This window comes from Adiantum capillus-veneris, chromosome 29, assembly GCF_014529385.1.
Source record: "Adiantum capillus-veneris isolate H3 chromosome 29, ASM1452938v2, whole genome shotgun sequence".
Classification (NCBI taxonomy): Eukaryota; Viridiplantae; Streptophyta; class Polypodiopsida; order Polypodiales; family Pteridaceae; genus Adiantum; species Adiantum capillus-veneris.
The window spans coordinates 114,621,076-114,648,309 of NC_140959.1; the positions used below are offsets into that span (position 1 = coordinate 114,621,076).

Below are 27,234 nucleotides of genomic sequence, written 5' to 3' on the forward strand. Positions count from 1 at the left end.
TGAAAACCATACATAAGCATGGAAGGACTAGAACCAGTTGTCACATGCTTTGCACTATTATAAGAAAGCTCTGGAATAGGGAGACGATCTTCTCAATCAATTTTCTTTTTGCTAATGTATGCTCTTAGCATATCCACTAGCACTTGATTAACACGTTCAATCAAATCATCCGTTTTTGGATGGTCAGCAGTATTGATGTTGAGTTGTATACCTAATCGTTAAAACACAACCCTCCAGAAATGACTGTTAAACTTGGGATCATGATCACTCACAATATTGATGGGCAATCCGTATAGTCTATAAAAATTGTCAACAAATAACTTCGTTAACTCTAGAGTTTTAATTGCGGACTTGGTCGTAATAAATTTACAAAGTTTAGTTGACCAATCTACTACCACCCATACCGAGTCATGACCTCGTATAATGGTTGGTAAACCCACAATAAAATCCATAGAGATACTTTCCCATTTACCATTGGGAATCTCCAAAGAATGCAACACGGGGGTTGCCTATAAAAAGGGCAAGATGCTAGGAGGAGAGAGAGAGGTTTTAAACTGGACCCTTCGCTTGACATTTGGGCTTAGCCTAATCTCATAATTACCACTCAAGCCCATCAACCACCATTTCTAGAGAGAGAAAAGCCTCTAAAAATGTTGTTGTAACAAAGAAAAATAAGCAATTGGCCATTGAAGAGTGAGTTGGATGCAAAGTCAAGAGAGATAAACAAGTGTAGTGCAAGAGGTCCATTGCTCGAGCCTTAAGGAATACTTGTAATGCAGAGCTCGAAAAATGTACTTCATGGTCTTCAACATACTCCTCTTTTGCTCCTAACAAATGGTGTTCTACTTATAGGTGCATAAACGAGGCTACAACTCTTGCTAGTGCACACACCTTTTCTTGTGTAACCCATCTAGCCCTCTTTAGAACATCTGGAGCATACTCAACATAGAACGCCAAAACTTATAGTCCAACAAGTGTGCATAGTAGACATATCAAAGAGGAGTCTTAGATTTTAGCTTGAGCATAATATTCTCAACAAGTATGACATGATCAATCTAATTAGTACCAAGCATCCATCGTATTCAAAGAGTGAATTGTGGATGCATGCTTTTCTGAAAGACTCCCACAGTGGGCTTGACAAGAAATTCCATGAACATGCCTTGAATCATCATAAAAAACAAGCTATGGCTCCACCCTAGACCACATCTAGGCTTCAATTGTAATAAAACCATTGTCAACACACCTCCCTTCATCCCCTCGGAAGGAAACACGAATTAGTGTACCCACCCTTGGAAGGAAACATTCTCGAGCATAATAAGAGTTTTGCTCGCTTGCTTCGCACAGCGATTGTGATCGACAACTTCACCACTTTCGTGCGATGGTGGTCTTTATGGTAGGTGTAGGTGGTGTGTGTGTGTGTGTGTGAGAGAGAGAGAGAGAGAGAGAGAGTATCTTCTGCATTGTTGTCCTGTGGCCAGGTTTAGGATGGGAAAGCCAAGGCCTGACCGGCCAAACATCCCCAGTAACTTCAGGCAGGTCTTTGTCAATTGTTCTTGTGAGGTGAGGGTTTTTGCCCTTGGTTTGAGCTCCTAATCGATCACCCATCTCATTGCTTTTTGCTTGGATAGAGTGTCTTGACTTGCTTGTTTTATGCATCTGAATCAATGAGAGTTATCATCTCTTGCAGCTAAAAGCATACGGTCAATGTGTTGCATCAAAGGTTCCGGCCGTAGAGCAGGGAATGTGCTCAGAAGAATTTCTGGCCCTCAACAGGTGTATTATTGAAGTGGTAAGCCCTTGTTATGTTTTCATGCCAGACTCATGTTTTGTCATTTTCCTTTTGTTTGTTTGTTTCGCTTTTCTTTTTGAAGCGGGCTATGATATGGTTGGTATATTCAAATTCCAATAGCTAGAAATTAGAAATTGGAAAGTTCTAATTTTCGTGTGAGTTCTTCTTGTTTCCCTTAAAGTAGTATGGATTGATGGAAGCTAATATTAATTTCTAACTCGGCTCATCGATTGCGTAGGCTATTCACATGGTGTTTTTAAATGATGATTAGAGCTAGAGGTTAGTATTGTCAAAGGTGCAAGGGAAAGGTTAATTCGTTGACAATCAAGTCCGCAACCTCAAGCAAAATTTCTCTCAAGAGGGTGAAAAACAACAGCAACTAGTCACATGCTCCTCTTTGTCGCGTAAAATCAGCACCAGAAACTCACATAGATCACCAATCCAACTTGAGAGCACACCGTGGCTCTCATATCATGCCAAAGGTGCAATAGAAAGGTGAATTAGATAACAATCAAGTATGATATAACGAGCGAAACTCCTCTTGATCAAGGGAAGCCACCGAATCTTGGATCTACCATGATTGAACCCTCTGAATTAGCTTCCAACAATGGGAAACCCTTTATAGCACGAGTGCAAGGCCTAAGGGAGCCCTCCGATGTGCAAGTGTAAGGTGCAGCGGATGTGAATGTTGAACTTTGCTCAAGATGAGTGCTCCGAATTGTGCTCAAGGGTTCCTTTTACTTACGGAAGGGAGAGCCTTCCGTTTCTTTAGTGAGAGAGTGCAAATGATCACAAACAATGTGGTAAACACTATGAATGAAGGCGCTGAGACCGAGAGATAGAGAGAGAAGAATACGACACCAGAATGTTGTCAAATCCTTATCCGAAGGCCCCACTCTCTATGGCGAGAGCGGTCTACTATTCATTACACAAATCTCTACAATGCAATGGACTTACCTACGATGTCGTTGACGATGAGGACGACGACGAGACGGGTTGAAATCTGAAAACGCTAATGGCTGAAATCTGCAAATCTTTTATCTGTTGAATTCTGACTCTATGTCGATGACGACAGCGATGACGACGCGCTGAAAACGCAGATGCTGAAATCTGGGTCTTCCAGGCTGAATCTGTAAACCTTGGTTGATCTGACCGTGCGGCGAGGATCTACTGGGGAAGGTGAGATCTGCGAGGTTTGGGGTTTCTACTGTGGAGTCTGACTGTTGAAAACTGAAAACGCTGTAGCCTATGTTGGTTGTTGCGGAGAATCTGCAAAACGCTATGTTGTGCTACTGATCCAAAAACGCTAGGGCTGAATTTGTGCTTGATGCAAAAACGCTAGTGATCTGCTAACGCCAGCAAAGCTGAAATCTGTTGTCGCTAGGGTCTGTCTATCGCGGGCAAGTCAAGGCGGTAGGGATCTGCTACCGCAATGGCTATGCCGCGAAGTTGTAGGGATGAAAATTGAAAATCGCTAGCAGTCTTGCATCATGCAAAAACGCTAGGGCTGAACAGTCTCTGCTGGGGGGCCTTGATGAGAAGGTGAACTGTAGGATGTCTGGTCCCTGCTGCCTCTTTTGCCAGAAAGTGCTAGCGATAGGTTTTCTTATATACTTGCCGAGTCAAATTGCCCTACCCAGTTTCCCAACAAAGTCACTTAAAAATAATAAGTGAAAAATGACAAAAATAGGAAAAATAGATCTATACACTGTAAAAATGCTCTTGATGGGTTCTAACTGGAATCTGATGATCATGCTGTGTGCAACTAGAGGATATGCATCTACTCTAAGTGTGTGGACATGCACGATTTGCGAACAGACTCACAAAAGTGCCAGAACGCTTCCTAAGCTAATTGAACTGAACCCATGTCATGAAGTAGCTTGTCTACGTACACATAGGGTTAGATGTGCAATTGACATCCCCTCCTTTTCAAAGTGAGGTACTGGTACCGAATTGTATGGTGTCAAGGGAGATTGCCAACAGTGTTTGGAATCCTGGGAAGGACTCTTTGCTGGCCCACTCTGATGCGTGGGTCATGCGATACTTGAACTTCATAAAGGTCTGCAATGCTTGCTTCGCTTAGCCGCGACGAAAGCGACACAAAGTCATCTGTGGCTCCTTCAATGCTTCAACTTCGTTGATAGTCATGCGTCTACCTTCTTCAAGAATCTCCGAGGATAAAAATTCCTGAAACCACTTCCAACACAAAAACATGAACATGCCCATTTCATGTAAAGTGACTGGAAAAATTCTAGTCTTTCGAAAAGACTGTGCATGCAATGGAGATGAACATAGAGACAGAGTGCCAAACTGTTCATCAAATACACGCAAACAATGGGGTCGAATCTTGACTTTCTGATCTAAATCAATCAACTGTGGCAAATCACAATGGAAATGCAGATGCTTGATGCTCAATCCTTCTTGTGATCTTTCGGATAGTGTGTCATGCCAAGGAAGAGACATGGAATGTGAATTCCTTGGGTGCAAACATTTCATCTTTTCATGAGTAATCCGTATACATCCGTGCTCATTCATGAGTGAATCGTGTTCATCGTACAATATGCCATGCCTATGAAAAGGGATCACATAAAGACGGTGACTAAAATACAGGAAAGCATTATGAATGAAACACTCGATCAATGCGTGCTGACTAATCATTCGAACACAGAATACTTCCTGTGGGGGTTCTTTGGACCTTGACTTGAGAGCCAAGATCGGTTCTTCGTGAGTGATCGAATCTGCAATGAGGTTAGCTTCACTAGAAAAAAGTATACCATCATCCTTGTGAACAATCACATCTCTATCCTGCAAATCATCATGCTTATCATTATAATGCAATTCATCATGCTCGTGAATAATCACATCTTGATCATGCAAATCATGTGTGTCGTGCTTTGGAAAAGAGAGACTGAGAGAGTCTCCTTATTCTTCTTTCTTTTCAATCTGCGCCTGCACATTAGAAAAAAGTGAAATCAACTCTTGCTTGTGTTGGCCTCTCCGTGCTTCACGCTCTAACCGTCTTTCTTTGCGCTCGCGATCCAATTCGGCTATTCTTTCTTCGGCCGCCAAGCGTGCTTGCTCGCGCTCACGCTCTCTGGCTGCCACTCTTTGTAACCGGCCCGTTAACTTCAAAAAGGGCGGTAGACTTTACTTCAAACCTTGATTTAGCTTTCACCCATTATTAGTCGTCTATTCTACCTGTGCTATAATGACACAAAAGAGGGGAATGGGATACAGATGCTAGAATGCATTTGTATGCGAGTCAAACACTAGATTGGCCCCTAAATAGGCCCCTTTCGGTATTTCTTTATACTTTGAGAGGGTAAATTTACAAAGTCTTGGGAATCCTTTGTCTATATCCAACTAGATACCACTTGATTTGGCCAAATTTCGGCGGCATAACAGCCCCAAAACTTGCGCGAAACCAATTCCCCTACTGGAACCCACTTCCACTGGCATAAACCCTGTGATTCCAACTCAAAAAGAGCAATTACAACTGGCTGGAATTTCTGGTTTTTCACTTGTTTTGAGCCCCGACACTTCCCAGAAGCGTTCTTTGACAATTGGACAGTGTTCCCAATGCATCTGGCATCCATACGGCTGTAAAACAGTAAATTTCAGACCGCTGTATTTTCTGGTTAGGACCTGTTTTTGACCTAATAGTTGTCAACTGTCCTTGCATTGTTCCCAATGCCTTGGACTACATGCCCCTTGATTCTGGCATGATTCCGAGCACAAAACAGTCCCAAAACAGCCCAAAATCAGCAATAAAACAGTGCTGATTTTTGTGTGTTTACTTGAGAGGTTATCACCCTCTCGTTTCCCTGCTTTGGAGTAGCAGTTAGCTACTCTTGTTCCTGTTCAGGAAGGCTCTTGCCTCAGCAATAGAGCATCAAACCACAAGACTGTACATGGTCAATTTGATGAGCCCACTAGAGGGGCATAACCATAAAGAATAGGGGAGAGAGAGAGCAGTGAGAGGTGTGCAGGTCATGACATCCTGCACCTCACTGTACATAGAGGGTAAGCCAGCACTCCATTGAAGCTCTCCCACCTGTGACAGCACTCAAAAATGAGCTCACAGTTGAAAATCACGTTTTTGCCTTCTCTTTAAGTAGTAAACTGGCCTCAGAGTGCCAAGTGTCACTCATTGTGCATTTTCCCGCTTTAGACCCTCGGGTCTAAAAATATCTCACCTGCAGCCTCTGTTGACTTGGCCACAGATTAACAAAATGATCCCCATGTCAAACTGCGCGTAATGACGCGAAGACATTTTGCCGTCCAAAAATAGCAGTCCCTAAAATTTAGGAGTTTTTGCCATTACATTCTTCTAGATCATCTGACCCTCTTTGTACACTGCAGCCACACCCAGAATTGAAATGTAGCCTATGTAGCAAAGGATTCCGCTTTGGCTGGCCATTGACCCCACTTTGGCTAACCATAGTCCTTGTCCAACCTTAGTGCTCTTTAGCCCTCAAGCCTGGACTCTCTCTGAACAGTTCCACACTGGCTATTCAATGTAGGGCAGTTAGATTTCGAGAGGGGTGTTTCCAAAAGGTAAAACAAACGAAATTCCCCAAAGAAAGAGAAAATAAACAAAAATGGAATTGCCACTGGCTGGTGACACTCTTTCTTCGTGTTCACGATCCAATTCGGCCTGTCTTTCTAAGTGTTGTCTCATAATGTCCATCAACGTCTTGACCAAAGCCTCCATAGAATCTGGTACAATCCTTGGCGTAGATGGGGAAAGGGGAGGGTCAGAAAAACCTCCTGGTGGGAAAATTCTTCTTCGCCACTTCCATGCTCATCACCTCCGTTCCGCTTCGCGTAATGACCATACACTGAAGTCGTGGGTTCTGAAGTTCACGAGGAACTTGGGTCCTTGAGGTTCTTGAGGTTCGTCTTTAGCTTGCAATCTGTGTTAGAGAAGGATCTTCTCTTACCCTAGCTCTACTCTTTTCCGCGGGCGCACCCTTTGGTGGCCTTGCGCTCACACCAAGGTTGCTTTTTCCCACCTCACGTCGATTGGCCGGCCGCTAAGTGCACGGTCCGCTCTCAATGAGTGAAAAGAGACACAAGGGGAGGCTAGACAAGCCCTTCTTTTTTGTGTTTCCTGTCACTCTTGAAAGACACGATTAGGAATCGACACGCCCAAGAGGACTTGGGTTACGAGAGAGAGAGAAGAATACGACACCAGAATGTTGTCAAACCCTCCTCCGAAGGCCCCACTCTCTATGGCGAGAGCGGTCTACTATTGATTGCACAAATCTCTACAATGTAATGGACTTGCCGACGATGAGGACGACGACGAGACGGGTTGAAATCTGAAAACGCTAATGGCTGAAATCTGCAAATCTTTTATGTGTTGAATTTTGACTCTGTGTCGATGACGACGGCGATGATGACACTGAAAACGCAGATTTAGCATCTGCGTTTTCCGGGCTGAATCTGCCAACCTTGGCTGATGTGACCGTGCGGCGAGGATCTGCTCAGGAAGGTGAGGTCTGCGAGGTTTGGGGGTTCTATTGCGGAGTTTGACTGCTGAAAATTGAAAACGCTGATGCCTATGCTGGTTCTGTCGCGAGAATCTGCAAAACGCCATGTTGTGCTGTTGATCCAAAAATGTTAGTGATGTGCTGAGAAAATCTGCTAATGCAAGCAAAGCTGAAATCTGTTGTCGCTAGGGTCTGTTTGTCGCGGGCAAGTCAAGGCGGTAAGGATGTGCTACCGCAATGGCTATGTTGCGAAGTCGTAGGGCTGAAAACTGAAAAACGCTAGCAATCTTGCATCATGCAAAAACACTAGGGCTGATCACTCTCTGCTTTGGGGGGGGGGGGGGGGGATCCTTGCTGAGAAGGTGCACTGTACGATGTCTGGTCCCTGCTGCCTCTTCTGCCAGAAAGTGCTAGCGCTAGGTTTTCTTGTATACTTGCTGAGTCAAATTGCCCTACCCAGTTTCCCAACAAAGTCACTTAAAAATAATGAGTGGAAAATGGCAAAAATAGGGAAAATAGGTCTATGCACTGTAAAAATGCTTCTGATGGGTTCTGATTGTAATCTGATGATCATGCTGTGTGCAACCAGAGGATATGCATCTACTCTAAGTGTTTGGACATGCACGGTGTGCGGACAAACTCGCAAAAGTGCCAAAACACTTCCTAAGCTAACTGAACTGAACCCATGTCATGAAGTAGCTTGTCCACATACACATAGGGTTAGATGTGCACGTGACAGCAAGACTTGCAAATGCAACACATTGCACAGGGGGAAAGGGAGCGCTGAAGAGAGAGAGACCGCAATGTCAGAGAGAGAACGCTACAGGAAAAAACTCTACAGAGTTTGTCAATCCATATTTGCAAAATGCTATAGAGAGACCTAAACGCTTGCTATACAACATTTGTGAATGACATAATACATGGGGGTGGGTCCCTATATTATGACCACCTGAATTTGCTTGACCTCCTCTCTAAAATCTGACAACCCAAAAATAGGGGTCATCCTAGGAATAAATATGTCGAGTCAGCTATAAAATCAAATATGGCAAGAGACCGCAAAATATATTGAGACTTTGATCCCACACAGACCTAGGAATAGGGTTTCTACCTTATCCCAGCCTATCAGGTGGGCATATACATGACTTGTATCGTCAAAAAAGTTATGTTTTCCTCAAATACGGCCGGGCACAACCACAACACAACCCTCTCTCCCTAATCTGGTCGTCGAAGATACTAGAGCCACCAATGGACAAAAGATGGAACTCAAGTATAGCATCCTAAGGTTGTTATTGCCAAAGTGTGAAGTGGAATCTAGAAATATTAGCGGGCGGAGAGAGAGAGAGAGAGAGAGAGAGAGAGAGAGAGAGAGAGAGAGAGAGAGAGAGAGAGAGAGAGAGAGAGAGAGAGAGAGAGAGAGAGAGAGAGAGAGAGAGAGAGAGAGAGAGAGAGAAGAGAAGAAGAAGAAGAAAAGGAAGAAGAGAAGCTTTAACAGTGCAGGAACAATCCCAGGAGACCTTAACAGCATGTGCACATGTCTCTATGTGCCACCTCGACACGTTGCTACTACGTTTGCGGAGCCAAGGTTTATCTACAAAGTCTAAGGGATTTATTTTCAACAATTTTTTGAGCATGTTTGCAAGACTTGCATGTTCGGGCAGGGCCATCATATAGTCTTTCGTTGGTTTGGAACCCTCTTGGATAAATGGTATGTACACATGTTTGACGATTGTTATTACACGCTGTGTTAGATGCAACAGATTTGAGGGAATAGATAGAAGCGAGAATTAGATGCAACAGATTTGAGGGAATAGATAGAAGCGAGAATTCACACTTCCACAATCCCTTGTTCTTTCATTTCCTTAATGAATGCAACTTTGCGTTATTGTTAAGTTGCGTTATTCATGTTTTTTTTTCCCAAAAATGAGTGGAGAAAGTATATGGAGAGCTAGATCTCTCAAGTACTTAGGCAAATTGTAACTAGAGGAGGAGATCTGCTATAGTGAATGTGATACTTAGATAGGGATAGAAAGTCAAAGAGATGAGAGAGAGAGAGAGAGAGAGAGAGAGAGAGAGAGAGAGAGAGAGAGAAGAGAGAGAGAGAGAGAGAGAGAGAGAGAGAGAGAGAGAGAGAGAGAGAGAGAGAGAGAGAGAGAGAGAGAGAGAGAGAGAGATGATGATGATGATGATGATGATGTATTTACGTCCTCAGGGGGCCAGGATGACCCATGGGACCCAAAATGATGATGATGATGATGTATTTACGTCCTCGGGGGGCCAGAATGACCCATGGGACCCAAAATCTCATATATGAGACTCCCCCCTTCCCATGTGAAGGAGGGGGCGTGTCATGATTGTGTGGTGATCTTGTTTGTGAGTGTGGTGTGATGTTCTAGCACTTTGGCAAGATAGATGCCTAGTGCTACTGGAGAGGGATGTGTTCTTGAGAGAAGCTCCTCAAATGTAGTACATCCTTGAATAAGTTGAGGAAAGTCGACCTGAATGTGCGCATATACTGGACATTCAAGGGTTACATGTGCCTCATTTTCCAATGAATTCAAGTCGCATTGAGTGCATCTCCTCATGTTTGCATCAATATTCAGCCATCCTCCCGTTTCACTTTTGAGCATGTGTGATCTTATCCGCATCAAGGTGATGGCCCGTCTCGCACGGTAGGACATGGGTGTCTTGATGTGTATTTGGGTTTCCCCGGTTTTTTATTCTTCCCAGTATCGTGTGTTTATGTGCTTGCAATAGTATTCAAACTTGGACCTGTGCATTGCATTCTTCCATTTGCTATGAAGGACCTCAAGTAATTGTAGTTCAAAATTCAGTTTGTGCTCATGCTCGGTACCTTCCTCTACATGCATGTGCACATATGCTCCCACATTCTAGTTAGAGAACCATTTCCTGATGTCCTCAACAAGGCTAGAGGTGAGAAACTTGCTTTTGTGGTTCTTTTGCGGCTTACATCCTACCTCCCATGCTATGTGAGGCAAATGGTTATTAGGCATCAACTTCACCTTCAAGAGATATCTATGCATTCTTTGCAAAGCAAGCATGTCCAATGGTCTTTTTCTAGTCAGCGTCATTGAGTATGGTGTTGTGGTTTTTATCCCCATATGTCTACATAAGAACTTTTTTAGAATTTTCTCAATGTCATTCCATGTGCTTGCCGGAATACTTGGTCCCCATACCTCTATACCATACAATATCGTTTGGACCACACACGCATTGAAAGCCATGGACTTTATTTCCACCTACTAGTGACGCATTGTCACGTGACACATCCAACCCTATGTGTCCGTGGATAAGCTACAGCATGATAAGGGTTTAGTCAGTCCAGTGAAGTCTAGATTAGAAGTGATCTGGCACTTTGTGAGTCTATTCATAGACCGTGCATGCCCAGTCACTTAGCATAGATGCATATCCTCTGGTTGCACACAACATGATCATCAGCATTCCCTTCAGAATCCATCAGAGTCAGTCAGGGGAATTTTCTAGTGCATTTAGCCTATTTTTCCTATTTTTGGTATTTTCCACTTATTATTTTTAAGTGACTTTCCAACAAAAGTACGTAGGGCAATTTTGCTAAGAAAATATATAAGCAAACCCAAGTTAGCACTAAATGGCAGAAGAGGCAGCAAGAGCACATGCTCAACAGACACCTTCTCAGTAGAACCCCCAGCAGTAACCCCATGGCGTTTTGGTTCCTCCATCCTCGCCATAGACACATTAGCCCCAGCGTTTCTCAGTTGCATCATCGCCATCATCACCAACTTGTGGAGCGTTTTTGCATAGCATCGTCAGCACCAGATCCCTGGCGTTTTCAGCCTCCCCGTCATCACCAGCACATCAGAACTGCATAGCGTTTTCACTAACACTAGGAAGTCAAATCAGCGTTTTTGGTTTTCAGCCTATTCCACATCAGAACAACAGCGTTTTCAGCCTTCTTGGACAGCAGGCAATTCAACCCTAGTTGGATGCATAATACCCCCGTTTTCAGCCCATAAAAACGCAGCCAAAGCAGTCATTTTCAGCCACCGAAACAGCCCCGAAATTCAGCAGATAGAAGACCACAGATTTTAGCCCTAAAGTCGTCGTCGTCATCACTGTTGTCGTCATCGGCATAGTCCCAAGTTGCATCAGTCCATTGCATACGCATTGTACCACTTTGTGCAATCAATAGTAGACCACTCTCGCCGACGAGAGTGGGGCCTTCGGAGGAGGGTTTTACAACGTCTCTGGTGTCGTATCTCTCTTCTCTCTCTATCTCTCAGTCTTATACACTTGCACGCACAGTGTCCATTCACTTTGTTGTGATCATAGCACTTTCCATTAAGAACGGAAGGCTCTCCCTTCCATAAGAACTAAAAGGAACCTTGAGCACAGTTCAGAGCACTCATCTTGAGCAAAGCGCAAATAATCATTCCGCTGCACCTAACATTGGTATAAGAGCTTTGACAGTGTTCTGTATCACTCAAGGAAAGAACCACAAGAACCACAAGAATTTTTTTGCTTGTTGAGGTCGCACGAACCCAAGTTCGCTTGGGCGTGTCGATTCCTAATCGTGTTTTGTTGAAGAGTGACAGGAATCCCAAGAAAGAAGGGCTTGTCCAGCCTCCCCTTGTGTCTCTTTTCACTCATTGAGAGCGGATTGTGCACTTAGCGGCCGGCCAATCGACGTTAGGTGGGAAAAAGCAACCATGGTGTGAGCGCAAGGCCGCCAAGGGGTGCGCCCGCAGAAAAGAGTAGAACTCGGGTGAAGAGAATATCCTTCTCAAACGCGATCTGCAAGCGAAAGAAAACACTAAGAACCTTAGAACCAAGACCCTCAAGAACCCAAGTTCCTCGTGAACTTAAGAACCAAAGATCATAGTGCATGGTCGTCTCCCGAAGCGGAATGGATACTTCGCATACAGGTGACAAGCATGAGAGAGGCGGTGAAGATTTTTCCCCACCAGGAGACTTTTTCGACCCTCTCCCTTCGCCATCTACGGCACGAGTTCTACTAACTCCTATGGAGATGATGGTCAAGTCGATGTTGGACATGATGGCACAACAACAAGAAATGAATCGAGTTGCGTTGGCACAACTCGCAAGCAAAGCAGAACAACAAGAAGCTAAGGACCGTGAGCACGACGAAAGAATTGCAAAACTTGCCGCAAAACAAGCAGCTAAGGACCTTGAGCAAGTAGCTAAGGACCGCGAGCGCGACGAAAGAAACGCAAGATTTGCCGCACAACAAGAAGACAATCGCCTTGCTTTAGAACGCGAACGCAACGCACGAAAAGAAAGAAAAGAACTAAGAAAGCAGGAAGCGGCAGCACGAAGCGCAGCCTTGGAGATCGAGCGAGAGGGTCAAAGAGAACTACGAACTCAAGAATTCGTTCGACAGGTACTTGCCTCGAAGACCGAACCACCCAAACATCGTGGGAGTTCATCAAGTGGCGCAAGCCACGACGCGGATTCCAACCATCCAGTCACAGAGAAGTTGACTTTCAGTAAGTATGACGGTAAGATGGATGCTACGGTTCTTCATTCTTGGTTGCATCAATTTAATGCTTATTTTGCGACAACTAAGAAGACAGGAAGTAGTAAAGTTTTGACGGCAGCTATGTACCTCGCCGGTGATGCCATCAATTGGTACCACGCATGGCAAGAGGCACAGCTAGCCGCGCACTTAGAGGAAGCCGACGAACTCACGCCCCTTTCCTTCAATTGGGTTGATTTCCTAGACAAGCTCAAGGCACGGTTTATGCCACCTTAGTACCTCGCACGATTGAAGGACGATTGGCGCTCTCTCTAGCAAAATGGTATGCCGGTTATGTCTTTTTCTAATCGTGTTTTGCAGCTAGGTACTTAATTATGAAAATCGGATGATGAGCGCAAAGAGGCTTTTCTCTTTGGATTGGACGAGTATATCAAGTACGATGTCGAGGTTTTTCGATCCAATCAATCTCAACAAGGCGGTAGCGATTGCTCTCGCACAGGACATAAAACACAACAAGGGAAAGCCTAAGGAGAACAAGACTTCCACAAGTACCTCGCAGACTTCTCAGAACCCTCAGAACGGTAAGAATGATAACTCTTCTAACCAATCTTCCAACAGTCTGTCAGCAAAGAATTCTTCCAATGAATCTAAGGGTAAGGCTAACACAATCGCTAAACCTAAGCTTACTCCAGATGAAAAGGTAGCACAAGGAATTGTAGGAGGATACATCACGTCGGAAGAGCAAAGCACTTATTCTAAGGAAGGTCGTTTTTTTCATTGTCACATTAAGGGGCACATAAGAAGAACATGTCCTAAGCTTGAATCAAATGAATCTAAAGAATCCACAGAATCCACTTCCTCTATCAATGCAATGAATGATAACACGAGTGTGCCCCAAGTTTCTCAGGACCCTCCCATCTATGATTCTCTCATTAAATGCTATGGTCGTACGTCGGGGCACCGTTTTGTCATATTGTTTGACCCAGGTAGTATGCATGATGTGATCAGTTCCTCTCTTGTTGAGAGAGCCCGCCTCGAAGTTAGTTTGAGATCTCCTCTCGAGGTCTCTGGCTTTCGTCCCGGTATGGACGCTCTCATCACGGAGGAGTACCTTGATGTGTTGTTTGCAATTCAACAGACTGCCTTCACTAGAAGATTTGTTGTTTCTCCTCTCTCAGGATGTGATATGATTTTGGGCATTCGATGGTTTCGTGATAATGACGCTCTCATGGATTTTAAGACTAACACTATAACTCTCAATGCCACAAGTGATTCTCCAATTGTCATTCATAGAGAGGACATTGCTGATTCTCCATCTCTCATTGCTAATATGCAGGACAAGATTGAAAGGATTCAGGAGAAGGAGACTCTCTCAGTCTCTTTTTCTCCACAGCATGACAGAGAATTTGCATGATTATAGAAACATGAAGATTTGAATGATAATGATTTGCATGATGGTTTGGATGACAAAGATAAGCATGATGATTTGCATGATCAAGATGTGATTTCTCACAAGCATGATAAGTTGCATGAAGAAGATGTGATTGTTCACTAGGATGAGGTGTTAGTGGATGCTTTTTCTAGCGAAGCTAATCTCGTTGCAGAGTTGATCAATCACGAAGGATCGATCTTGGCTCTCGAGCCTAGGTCCAAAGAACCCTCACAGGAAGTATTATGTGTTTGCATGATTGATACGCGCGCATTGTTCGAATGTTTCATTCGTGATCGTTTCCTGTATTTTAGTCAGCATCGTTATGTGATCCCTTTTCCTAGGCATGACATATTGTATGTTGAGCATGTTTCTCTCATGGATGAGCACGAATGTATGCGGATTTTCCATGAAAAGCTGAAAAGTATGTCTGTCAGGAAGTCACATTTCATGTCTCTTCCTTGACATGACAGTTGTAGAAAGAGCACATAAAAGTATGAGCACCAAACATGTGCATTTCCGTTGTGCATTGCCACAGTTGATTGCTCTAGATCAAAAGACCAAGATTCGATCTCATTGTTTGCGTGTATGTGATGAATGGTTTAGCACTCCGTCTCTATGTTCATCTACATTGCATGCACAATCTTTGAGAAAGACAAGATTTTTTCCACTCACTTTACATGGAATGGGTATGTTCATGGTTTTGTGTTGGAAGTTGTTTCAGGAATTTTCAGCCGTGGAGATTCTTGAAGAAGAAAGAAGCATGACTCTCGACGAAGTTGAAGCATTGAAGGAGCCACAGAAGACTTTGTGTTGCTTTCGGCGCGGCCCAAAGAAGCAAGCGTTGCAAACCTTTATGAAGTTAAAGTACCACACGACCCGCACATGAGAGTGGGTCGGCGAAGAGTCTCTTCCAGGATTCCGGATGCTATTGGCGATCTCCCTCGATGCCATACAGTTCGGTACCAGTACCTCACTTCGAAAAGGAGGGGATGTCACGTGACACATCCAACCCTATGTGTCCGTGGACAAGCTACAACATGATCAGGGTTCAGTCAGTCCAGTCAAGTCTAGATTAGAAGTGATCTGGCACTTTGTGAGTCTATTCGTAGACCGTGCATGCCCAGTCACTTAGCATAGATGCATATCCTCTGTTTGCACAGAGCCTGATCATCAGTATTCCCTTCAGAATCCATCAGATTCAGTCAGGGGAATTTTCCAGTGCATTTAGCCTATTTTTCCTATTTTTCACTTGTTATTTTTAAGTGACTTTCCAACAAAAGTAGGTAGGGCAATTTTGCTAAGAAAATATATAAGCAAACCCAAGTTAGCACTAAATGGCAGAAGAGGCAGCAGGCAGCAGGAGCACATGCTCAACAAGCACCTTCTCAGCAGAACCCCCAGCAGTAACCTTTTGGCGTTTTGGTTCCTCCATCCTCGCCATAGACACATCAGCCCCAGCGTTTCTCAGTTGCATCATCGCCATCATCACCAGCTTATGTAGCGTTTTTGCATACCATCGTCAGCACCTGATCCTTGGCGTTTTCAGCCTCCCCGTCATCGCCAGCACATCAGAACTGCATAGCGTTTTCACTAACGCCAGGAAGTCAAATCAGCGTTTTTGGTTTTCAGCCTATTCCGCATCAGAACAGCGGCGTTTTTAGGCTTCTTGGACAGCAGGCAATTCAGCCCTAGTTGGATGCAGAATACCCCCGTTTTCAGCCCATAAAAACGCAGCCAAAACAGTCATTTTCAGCCATCGAAACAGCCCCGAAATTCAGCAGATAGAAGACCACAGATTTCAGCCCTAAAGTCGTCGTGGTCATCACCATCATCGTCATCGGCATAGTCCCAAGTTGCATCAGTCCATTGCATACGCATTGTACCACTATGTGCAATCAATAGTAGACCACTCTCACCGACGAGAGTGGAGCCTTCGGAGGAGGGTTTTAGTATTTACAACGTCTCTCGTGTCGTATCTCTCTTCTCTCTCTATCTCTCAGTCTCATACACTTGCACGCACAATGTCCATTCACTTTGTTGTGATCATAGCACTTTCCATTAAGAACGGAAGGCTCTCCCTTCCATAAGAACTGAAAGGAACCTTGAGCACAGTTCGGAGCACTCATCTTGAGCAAAGCGCAAACAATCATTCCGCTGCACCTAACACGCATTGTTTGCACATGTTTCAAACTCGTAATACCTTGCTTGTCCTGCCTCAATTCTTGTTTTTGCACATTGCCCCCGTCTATGATTCGAAGGTATAATGATGCCCAGGTATTTAAAGCTGTCAACTGCTTGAACTCTTGTCCATCATACATAAGGGCGGGCTGATCCTTTGATTTGTGTGTACAAGTCGCCATACATTTTGTTTTTGTGACATTCACTGAGAGTCCTGTAGCTTCGCAGAAAGCATGTACTGCATCCAAAAGTTTTTGCAAAAGAGATATGCTATGCGCTGAAAGAACCACATCATCAGCATAAATGAGTAGCAGCAAAGTAATGAGGCCTATGTTTGGTGCATCTTCATTATCTTGCATCGTTTGGCATATAAAGTCCTCAAGCCGTGCTTTTTGGAGAAGCTTGTTTGTGTTTTCAGTTTACATCGAACCGCATGGTATAGGCGTGCTACCACAACCCTTAAATGCATGGGAACCCCAATGGTCTCCATGCGGGACCATAACCCATGACGAGATACCGTATCAAATGCTTTCTTAAAGTCCACAAAACAAAAGTACATAGTTTCCCCTTTGAGTCGCGCCTCTTCCATCATATCCGGATTGTAATTAAGTGGTCTATGGTACTATGTTTTGCTCTAAAACCTGCTTGACCGATAGCCCTCTTTCCACTGTCTTCAGCCCATGTGCTAATATCTTTTTCTATCAGACTCCCAAAAAGTTTTGCCATGCAAGAACGCACCATGATGGTGCGGTAGTTCGTGAGTAGGTTACGGTCTCCTTCTTTAAACAAAGCTTTGACCCAATTCTCTTGCCAATCTTCAGGCATACCTTGGTGAATAGCTTGATTCATCATGCAGTGTATCCATTTCTTAGCTTCATTACCCGACCATTTCAGCATTTCGGAGTTGAAGTGCAAAATGTCAGAGGCCTTCCCAGTGGCTAGTTTTTTCAAACCTCTCATAGCCGCTGCAAAAGTTATAGGTTCCTTAGTGTCAACCTAAATTTCAACATTCATCATTATTTGAGCATCGGTGGGAGCATAGAGTGTTTGTGCATATACATACATTTCGTCCATGCTGAAATTTCCGAGTATATCCTCCTTTTTACCTTTCATGTTGTGCCATGCTTTCTTGGGCTCTTTCTTAAATCGAATCACCTCTTGCTCCTTCAAAAGTTCATGCATCCTTCTCTATTTCCTTTTCAGCATTCTGTATTCCTTGGCTGCATTTTCCCACTCTTTCGTGGACTTATTGAAGCACTTTAGCTTGCGTTTGGCTGCTTTACACTCTTCATCAAACCATGGGTTATGAGGGAGACCCTTCACTTGTTGTTGGTCTCTTTTAGATCGCCCCATAGTGACCTCTGCTGCCTCTTCTATTGCTTGACAAAAGGTAGCTCAATTTTCTGAAATGTCCTGGGATATGCATTGTATACTCAATAGGCTGTCCAAAAAAGTGGCATAATGAAATTTCTTTGTAACTTGCATTCGATATGCCCAACTTGTCGCCTTTTGGAGGCGTTGTGTAGGCATGTGTGGGAGGTCTAGACATACATGAATTGGAGTATGGTCCGGGTTCGGTGACTGAGCACCAATTTTAAAGTGTCCAATTAAATCCAATGCATTGTGGCTAACTAACGCATAATCATTAGTGCTTCTTCCATGGTTTGATGTATAGCATGTGTATGCTCCGGAGCTTGCAAATTTCTTGGTGCCATTCATGACTACAAGTTGCATAGAATTCATCATAGATATCAAAGCCGAACCTTGTTCATTCATGAGGTGATCGCATGAGCATCTATCCCACATTGCATCTAATACAAGATCGCCATCTTTGTCTGCGGGATGGATTGAGTAGTCAACCAATTGAACCTGTATGTTGGCTATGCGAGCATTAAGATCCCGGAGTATCATCACTGCCCCCTTTGGTGTGTAGGTTGCAATATCTGCATATAAGTCGGCAAAAGGGTCAGTCATTCTTGGAGAGATTATGCAGATCATAGAACGGGGATTCCCGATGTGGGATATAGCATCCCGCAATGAACATCGATCTCCCTGATGTACATATCTCAGCCCATATTATTCGTTTGTGTTCATCTATCTTGCATATCTTAACCTGATTTTGCATTTCCTCCTTGTACATTATAGCAACACCCCCTTGCCCGCGCATCTTGGTACAAGGCCACCAAACCGAGTGTGTAATATATCCTTGAATACTTGGCAGTCTACATGTGTCCTGTTCCCAGGTTTCAAGTAGAAAAAGTATGTCTGCTTGTGGTAGAACCTCTGTCAATCCTTCCCGTTTGTGCCAAGGGAAACCTCGGCAATTCCAACTTGTGACGTGTATGTTCGTGGTCCCATGGGTTTCCCCCTGTCATGCTTCTGGTGATGTTGCCCTTGTGGGGGTGGTGTTCTTTTTCATTCGTTCTTCATATGCCTGTCTTCTTTCTTTTTGTTGCGCGGGTGTCCTGTCTTCACTGATGTAAATTGGGCTGTCCCTTAGATAAATGCGAGCATTTTCGAGTATGATGGCTCTGTTACGTGCATCCAACATTGTGCATAACAATTGCGCATTTGTTCTCAGGCCTCTGCTTACCCACACGGTGTGCCCCATACACCACTACATCATGCATGCCAAATTTGTTTGCAAGGAGGTCCGTGACCTCCGTATTCAACATGAGTACTTTCTCATTGTCAGATTCGGGTATGCCTCGAATCACAATATTCATACTGCGTTTCTCTTGCTCATTATACTCTGTGTCATCTACATTTGCATACGTCTCATGTGTCTGCGGCATAGCATTTGGAGTACTTCTTACTACATGTGCCCAGGATGTCATATTTCCTGTTGCATTATCACTCATGTGTGCAAGCTTCTCATCGTGTGTAGCTAGAGTGTCTTGCACATTGGAGACCTGTTTGCTTAATGCATCTTGCAGTGCATGAATTTTCTCATCTTGATGTTTGCATTTTCATATTCTGTATTTGGATTGTATGCTCCAACTCTTGATTCTTTAGTGCAAGGTTTTTAATGTCCTCACCTTGCCTCATCACCATTTCCTGTAAGGATGAGATAAAGCCCCAAATGTCTTGCATCGAGCATACCATAGATTTCTCGGTTCCTGCACCTGTCTTTACCTGTCCCTGTATTTGTACTTGTACCTGTATCCATCTTGGGTGGGGGTGTTTGTTTATCCTTTGCATTCGTCATGTTTCTTGTCGGTGACGATCGCACGGACAACCCACTTCTCGATTCCCGCAAGTTAACCGGTTCACTCATTCATATGAGTCTGGACACTTGCTACAATGGTGCGCACAGGGGTGAACCACAGCAATGGCGGGGGTCCACGCAGCTACAGCAGCTACAGGGGGTACAGGGGCTGCGCAGTGGGGCAGGGCTGGCGAGGACGGTGGCGGGCAGGCATGGAGAGAGAGAGAGAGAGAGAGAGAGAGAGAGAGAGAGAGAGAGAGAGAGAGAGAGCGCAACAGGATCCCATCCAACCCTCTCAAGCCCCCCCTGCCTACACCGTTACTTATGTGGTATTTGCTTTATATTGTGTAAATGGAAGGTACATGGATGCAATACCTCAATGCAAGACTCTACTTGACTCAAATGGGTGATGTAGCTGCAATAAATTTCAAGATGAAGCACCTTTGGGCTGTTTTGATGCACTTGCTTGGTCCAGGTCTACGTGGGTTGCGGATGGCCACCACGGGGTAGATCTAGGGCTGATTTACACACTTGATGTGAGAGGATTCAAGGGCAGAGTGCTGGCTGCAAAAACTTGAAACACAAAAATGCAGCAGATCTGAGGCTTTGAGTAGGGCTGAAAACGCAGTGGTTGATGGGGAGCAGAGGTTTTTCGCCAAGGAGCAATGGGGCGTCGAGGGATGAAGAAGATTGGCTGGCAAGAGTGCCTATAAGCTGCAGTAGATGCGGTTGTTTTAGTGCTGAAAACACAGATCCAAGGTTGGCTGCGACTTGCATCAAAAACATCTAGCAAATAGGTAGGGTGACGGTGCATAGAAAAACGCAAGGACGGGTGAATGCTGGGCACCCTGGAAAAATATGAGTAAATGAGTGAGGAAGGTGATTTTTTTATAGGGGTAGGTCATCTCGAGTTCCAGTGGTCATCTTCCAATCTAGTAAATGAAGTACCAATTAGTAAGTGCAATGTTCACACATAGGGTTTCTATCACTGTTCTTGGCGTATCTCACAAAATTGTCGTACTAATCCTCCAAGGATTCTAGGCACTCCTATCTAGGGCCAGGGGAAAATTTGGCTCTGGAAGTTGATGAAGTATGCCAATGTGGCCATGTGCACGTGACAATTCGAGTTGAGTGTAGTCTTGCATTAAAGTATTGCAATGAAATGTGACGGTTCAAGCGTTTTGATAGATGTTATTACACTTCGGTGGGCATCTGGCATGACGTGCATGTAGTTTTAGGTTAGAAGAATCTAATGAGCCATTCTTTGCGTCGGATTCCCGGGTGGGAAATGTGCGACAGTTTCACGTAGAAACTTAATCCTATTGATTTATTTTTATAAACTTTGACATAGGTTTTGCGCTAAGTTCTTAAGCCAAATTAGCTAGTTGCTAATCCCAAGCACACACAAAAACTGATTATAGGTGCAACAAAAACTGATTATAGGTGCAGGTGTCACGTGCACATGGCTCTATGTGCCATGTTCCAGAGCCAAATTTTCCCCTGGTCCTAGATAGGAGTGTCTAGAATTTTAGGAGGATTAGTACGGCAATTTTGTGAGCGTGTGCGTAGGACCTCCATGTCTGGACGAGTCCAATAGATTAGGCTTTCCAATTTTGGAACCCTTTTGCATAAATGGATTGTACAGGCATTTTGCCAGATGTTATTACACTACGATGGGCATCTGGCATGACGTGCATGTAGTTTTAGGTAGAAGAATCTAACGAGCCATTCTTCGGCTTCTCGGGTGGGCAGATGTGCGACAGTTTCACCTACTACTTAATCTTGGTCAAGTTTATTAATAAGTCAATTTATTGTTTTATTTTTATAAACTTTGACATAGGTTTTGCGCTACCTAAGCCTTAAACAGTTCTTAAGCCGAATTAGCTAGCCGCTAATCCCAAGCACACATACAAGCTGATTATAGGTGCAATTGTCCCGTGCACAGGGCTCTATGTGCCACGTGGACATGCTTCATCAACTTCCAGAGCCAGTTTTCCTCTTCTGCCTAGATAGGGATGTCATCGTAGGAGGATTAGTACGTGCAATTTTGTGAGCCTGTTCGTAGGACCTGCATGTTCGGACAAGTCCATTAGATTAGGTTTTTCAGTTTTGGAACCCTCTTGCATAAATGGTTTGTACACGTGTTTTGACAGATGCTATTACACTACTGTGGGCATCTGGTATGACGAGCATGTAGTTTTAGGTTAGAGGAATCCAACGAGCCATTCCCCGCGTTGATCGGATTCTCGGGTGGGCGGATGTGTAACAAACTTGGACACCCCAAGTCAAGATTCTACCTCGACACAACAGAGATTCACTTCAAAACAGTTCACAATTCACACTTGAGTCGACACGGCCCGACGTAGTTCCGTGCCTAGAGGTATTGGCCTGAAAGACTGGCGCCCCTTTCGGTATTTCTTTTTATATTAGTCTGTGTTCAAAGTACAAGAGAGTGGGAGGGTGCTCACTCTTAGACTCTGCGTCTAGATGCTCTGAGAAGTGAGGCCCTGCCCACTTATTTATTGTTACAAACTTACAAGGGATGCCCAAAAGTAGAGCCCCAAAATCAGTAAGCTTAAAAGCTTTTAAAAATAAAGCATCCAATTCCCAAAAGCTTGCGTAGGTTCAGCCATCAAAAATCCGTACAGCGTAAAAGTAGGATTTTCGTACTGCTGTCCATACATTGTTCCATGTCAGCATGCTAGTAGATTTTGTGCCGGAATTTTCGGAACTGCCGTACAGTTGGCAACATCAGCATTGCGGGGGTTCGGGTCTATTGTGTTTGTATATGGGACAGTGCCACGTCACTAGTTTGTGACATACCCCCCTCTTGAAAGCATTGTAATCGCCCTCGATTACGCCTGCAAAACAGACTGAGGTCATAAACTGTCTTAGCAGACACTGATTGTTAGTACCGACGCACTAGGAACAATACATCTAGCACATGTACCAATCGACAGTCACATCTTAAGACATCACAGGACATCACATGACAAATCACATTCAAATATCATTCCAAATCTCAGATCATGAATCGGCAACGTATTTAGCAATGGCATCTAGATCCAGTCTGGACCTCACAGATGCCCGATTAACTAATCCATACTGCAATCATGTCTATAGAGATTTATGAGACCGAAATGTTGTAGTCATTTCGTCTATCAGTTCCTGCACTCAAACAAGTCAAGTAGAAATCAATCAGTATCATATTCATTTTCAGGAATTCCAGTTCATAAAGTCATACAGCAGAATACTGTCAGCTCAGCAGTATCCCTGAAACCCAAAGGGATATTAGTGACTCTATAGCAAATCAAAATATCGGGGCAATTTGTCGATAAAGGAGCGGAGTGACTTCCCTCTTGTGCATACCCACTGCACTAGATTCGCCCATGCTGAAATCGGGGTTCTATCGAAGTAGACTATGCTAAACCGAATGCTTCAAGGTAAAGGTTCACAATCTGAGGAGTATCTGCTAGGTCCTCCTCCGTCCACTTCGCATCCAATGCGGGATAGTTTTTAACCAAGAACCGCCTCATCACTTTACCTTTTATCTTTTTATCTTTATGTGCCAGTATCTGTTCTGGAATGAGTATCTCCTCGCTTTCCTCCACTTTGGGTTGCCCATCAGGCTCCCCATCATCGGGCACATCGCCTTTAAAAGGCTTCAAGAGACTCACATGAAAAGCATTGTGAATTCTCTAAGTATCGGGCAGCATCAGTCTAAAGGTGTCGCGCGGATAATGTGTCGTGCTCTCTACAGTGGGTGGTCCTCAGTGCAATGTGGGTGACAAATCTCACTCAAACAGACTGAATCTCCCTCAAACAGACTGAACAGAAAGGAACAATAGACGTCAACAGAGCTCACAAAGACACAACAGCAGAACAGAACATATGACTCGACTATCTCAAAGACTGATACAGACTCTGGCGTGGCAGCACACTCAGCTCCAGCCTACGACTCACAGGTACAATGGGGTGTCGAGGCTCAGATGTGCAGGGATGGTGAAGACGTGCTCTGTGTAAAGACTCACTCACTCTAGACCACTACGTACAAGGTCAGAGGTGAAGATAATCGAATAACCAACCGCTACTACTCATATGTACCACCATAAAGAGCCACCAACGGCTCATAAATGTCAGCCATGTGGTGACCTGGCCACGAGGTCCACTAGACCACCGTCGGTACCCTGCCATGTGTCACTCCCCAACCTAGAGGGTCCGTCCAGTGTGAACCAGCCTAGACCTGTTCTGTGAAAGACACTATACCGTGAAGGACATTGTAGCCCTGCTACAGGTTGCCCGCCACAAGACCGCTCAACGTCTCGGTGAGAGGAATACTGAAAAAAACTGTGAAAGAAAACCACTAGGTACTGCATCCGTACATTCCTTGAAGTAGGTGCTAGGCCCAACCATGACCTTACATGCCTCAAAAGTGGAGTAAAACACTACCCTGCTTGCAACGCCTTAAGCCTTTTAATAGGCAAGAACCCAATATGATTGCATAGTCCAAGAATCCCAATCGGCAAAACAGACAGCTTGGCTCCTCAGCAAAGAGATATGCTCGGTTTGGATCCAGCGCATCTTTATCCTCCATAACCATAGTGAGAAGAAAATGACATGGTCCTCACTTGCAGATGAAATTGTTGAAAAGACTGATGATGAGAAGCTCGAGTAATAACGCAGGTGAGGTTAAGCTCTATCTTAATGGAATAACAAAAAGCGTTAACAACAATGGGATGCTTGAAAGCCACAAGGAACGCAGGTGAATGCTTGAAAGCCGAGGGGTGGGTATGTAGTACCTAGGTGAATGCTTGAAATCCGAGGTAGGTAGGTAGGTGGGAGGGGAGGGCGAGGGCGAGAGGGTAGGTAGGAGGGCTAGGGCGAGGGGGTAGGTGGGTGGGAGGGGGAGGGCGAGGGCGAGGGCGAGGGGGTAGGTAGGGGGGCTAGGGCGAGGGGTAGGTAGGTGGGAGGGGGAGGGCGAGGGGTAGGTGGGAAGGGGAGGGCGAGGGGTTAGGTAGGTGGGAAAGAGGAGGAGGAGGGCGAGGGCGAGGGCGAGGGGATAGGTAGGAGGGCTAGGGCGAGGGGTAGGTAGGGGGGCTAGGACGAGGGGGTAGGTAGGTGGGAGGGGGAGGGGGAGGGCGAGGGCGAGGGCGAGGGCGAGGGGGTAGGTAGGTGGGAGGGGGAGGGCGAGGGTGAGGGGGTAGGTAGGGAGGCTAGGGCGAGGGGTTGGTAGGGGGGCTAGGGCGAGGGGGTAGGTAGGTGGGAGGGGGAGGGCGAGGGAGTAGGTAGGTGGGTGGGAGGGCGAGGGCGAGGGCAAGGGCGAGGAAGGTAGGGAGAGGGCTAGGGGTAGGTGAGGGTGAGGGCGAGGGGGTAGGTATGGGGAGGGCGAGGGTAGGGAGAGGGCGAGGCCTAAGGAGGGGGCGACGGCAAAGGAGGTAGGGAGAGGGCGAGGCCTAAGGAGGGGGCGACGGTAAAGGAGGTAGGGAGAGGGCGAGGCCTAGGGAGGGGGCGAGGGCAAAGGAGGTAGGGAGAGGGCGAGTAGGGGGAGGGCAAGGGCGAGGAGGTGTGAGGGGGACTAGGGCTGTAGATGAAGTCCATGTACCACTGGTTGAAAAAGGAGATGCTACGGAGCGCAGCCACCATGAGCAAGACAACTATCATGAGAATGGAATTCATTAGGTAGGATGAGCTCTGTGAAGGGAGCTTTGTTCTCAGAGGAGATTTTTGCCCGCTTCTATGATCCTACAGAGGCTCACCAAATTCAAAGACTTCCACCAAGGGCGCATCCGGGGTAACTTCTATGACAGTCAACCTTTGACCTGGCTCAGGTGGCTCATTGGGTTTAGTTACTGTGGAAACATTGGAAGAAGGTGTACCTCTATGCAAAGAGTGAATAGAGACTGCATAACAAGGCATAGATTTGGTAGCCTCCAACCACTCCATCAGATCTTCGTCAGACCCATCAAGTGTAGTAGGCTTTTCTTGTTCAGGGTTGGTTTCCATTGACAATGAAACTTGTTGCACCACTGGATCCATACCTCCTTCTAAGAGGATGGGTTGCATCGGGGAGCCAGAAGTTTGTATCCACATTGCGTCGTTTCCCCAATCATGAAGTGCTTTAGTGTGTCACAACCATGGTCTTCCAATGAGCAAAGGAAATCCGCCCTCAATCTGGGGAAGACGAACCACAACAAAATCCAAGTTAAAAGTAAAGTCTTGTACCTGCAGAGGCACATTGTCCACTATGCCCACTGGGTAGACCGTCCGCTGGTCGGCCAATGTAACTGTGAATGGAGCAGGGCGAGTAGGCTGTAGACCTAGAGCTAACATAGTGAACTCGGGCATCAAGTTGATGCCAGATCCACCATCCACTATCACTCCTGAGAATTGCCGACCCAAAACGGACACTGTCAGGTGAGGGCTTCTATAATCAGTGAGTGGAGCAGTGGGATTGGATATCATATAGGACTCTGATGGTCGCACTGGGAGGTGCCCGCCACTAGGACCTGCTCCAGGATAAAGTGATTGAATAACAGCAAGGGTATCACTTCTAAACTTTGCATCTAGTCGCAGCATGTCATAGAGGGACACTTGTTAGAAGGTGTTCTTCAAGACTGACTCTGCTGTAAGCTTGTCCTATTCTACCAATTGTTTCGCGGGTACCTTGATCTTTTGTAGATCGGAAACTGCTTCCAAGAAAGCTTCATCAATATCGGAGAGCAAAGATGTGGATTCTTTCATGGCACTGGGGGATGGCTTGTTAACAGTTGCAAGCAGGGTATCCAATGGTGTGAGACTGTGTGGGGGAGTTGAACTTGTTGGAATGCTAAGACCGAGAGCGGCTCTCTGGGCGCGGGTGAGGACGCCCGATAGCTCCTCTGCCAACTGCGGCGGCTTATTTTTAGGAGTAACCACGTGGGTAGAAGGGGGCGGCTGAGAAACAGTGCTAACTGCTATCAAATTGAGCTTGGGAAAGGCAAACTTAGTCTGGCTTTGACTTGGGTTCGAAGCCGTGGATGCACGAATTTTAGGGCAATCCTTACTGTAGTGATCCTTCATATCAAGGCAATGACGGCAGGGAGGAGACCCTTCGGGCAAAGGGCATTTGCTTTGGTAATGACCATATTCCCTGCATCTGTAGCACAAAATGGGCCGATTCAATGTACGAGTCGAAGGACGAGGTGGTCCTTGCTCCATGGAGTTGGAGGTGGAGGCATAGAAGCTGTGAGGTGAGGGAGCATGGGTGTGATAAAAGCTCTGAGAGGGAAAAGTGCTTTGCATACCTTGCATTGGAGGAGCTGGCAATAAAGGTGGCATGTGGTGTGGATGGCCACATGGAGAGACCATGTTGGATGCAGGTGCTTGCCCTTGTTGAAAACTAGGACCAAGACTTTGCTGTATTTGTCACAACCCCTTGAGGTAGTAGCAATTCTTGTCTTCATGCCCCGACTTTTCGCAGAAGTGGCAGTAAACTCGAAGGGGACAGTCCTGTGGAGTGTGTCCTGGAGAGTGACATGAGCTGCACCATACCATAGCCTTAGTCTCCTGCTGAGACCTAAGCTCTTCTAGCTCTCTCTTCATTTGATCCAAAGCGTTGTGATGTGGGGGCTTCTCCTGTCTGAGGGATATTGATTTCTCCTG

At 45.4% G+C, this 27,234-nt stretch overlaps 1 protein-coding gene across 1 annotated transcript in view; it reads left to right on the forward strand.

Annotated features, from left to right (window-relative positions):
- The first annotated feature begins 1,687 nt into the window (after nucleotides 1–1,687).
- LOC147419797 (C18orf8) overlaps nucleotides 1,688–27,234 on the forward strand; it is a 148,010-nt gene continuing 122,463 nt past the window's right edge. The window contains exon 1 of the mRNA XM_086505447.1: nucleotides 1,688–1,789. The gene's annotated coding sequence lies outside the window, so the exon portion shown is untranslated. The remainder of the gene's footprint in view (nucleotides 1,790–27,234) is intronic.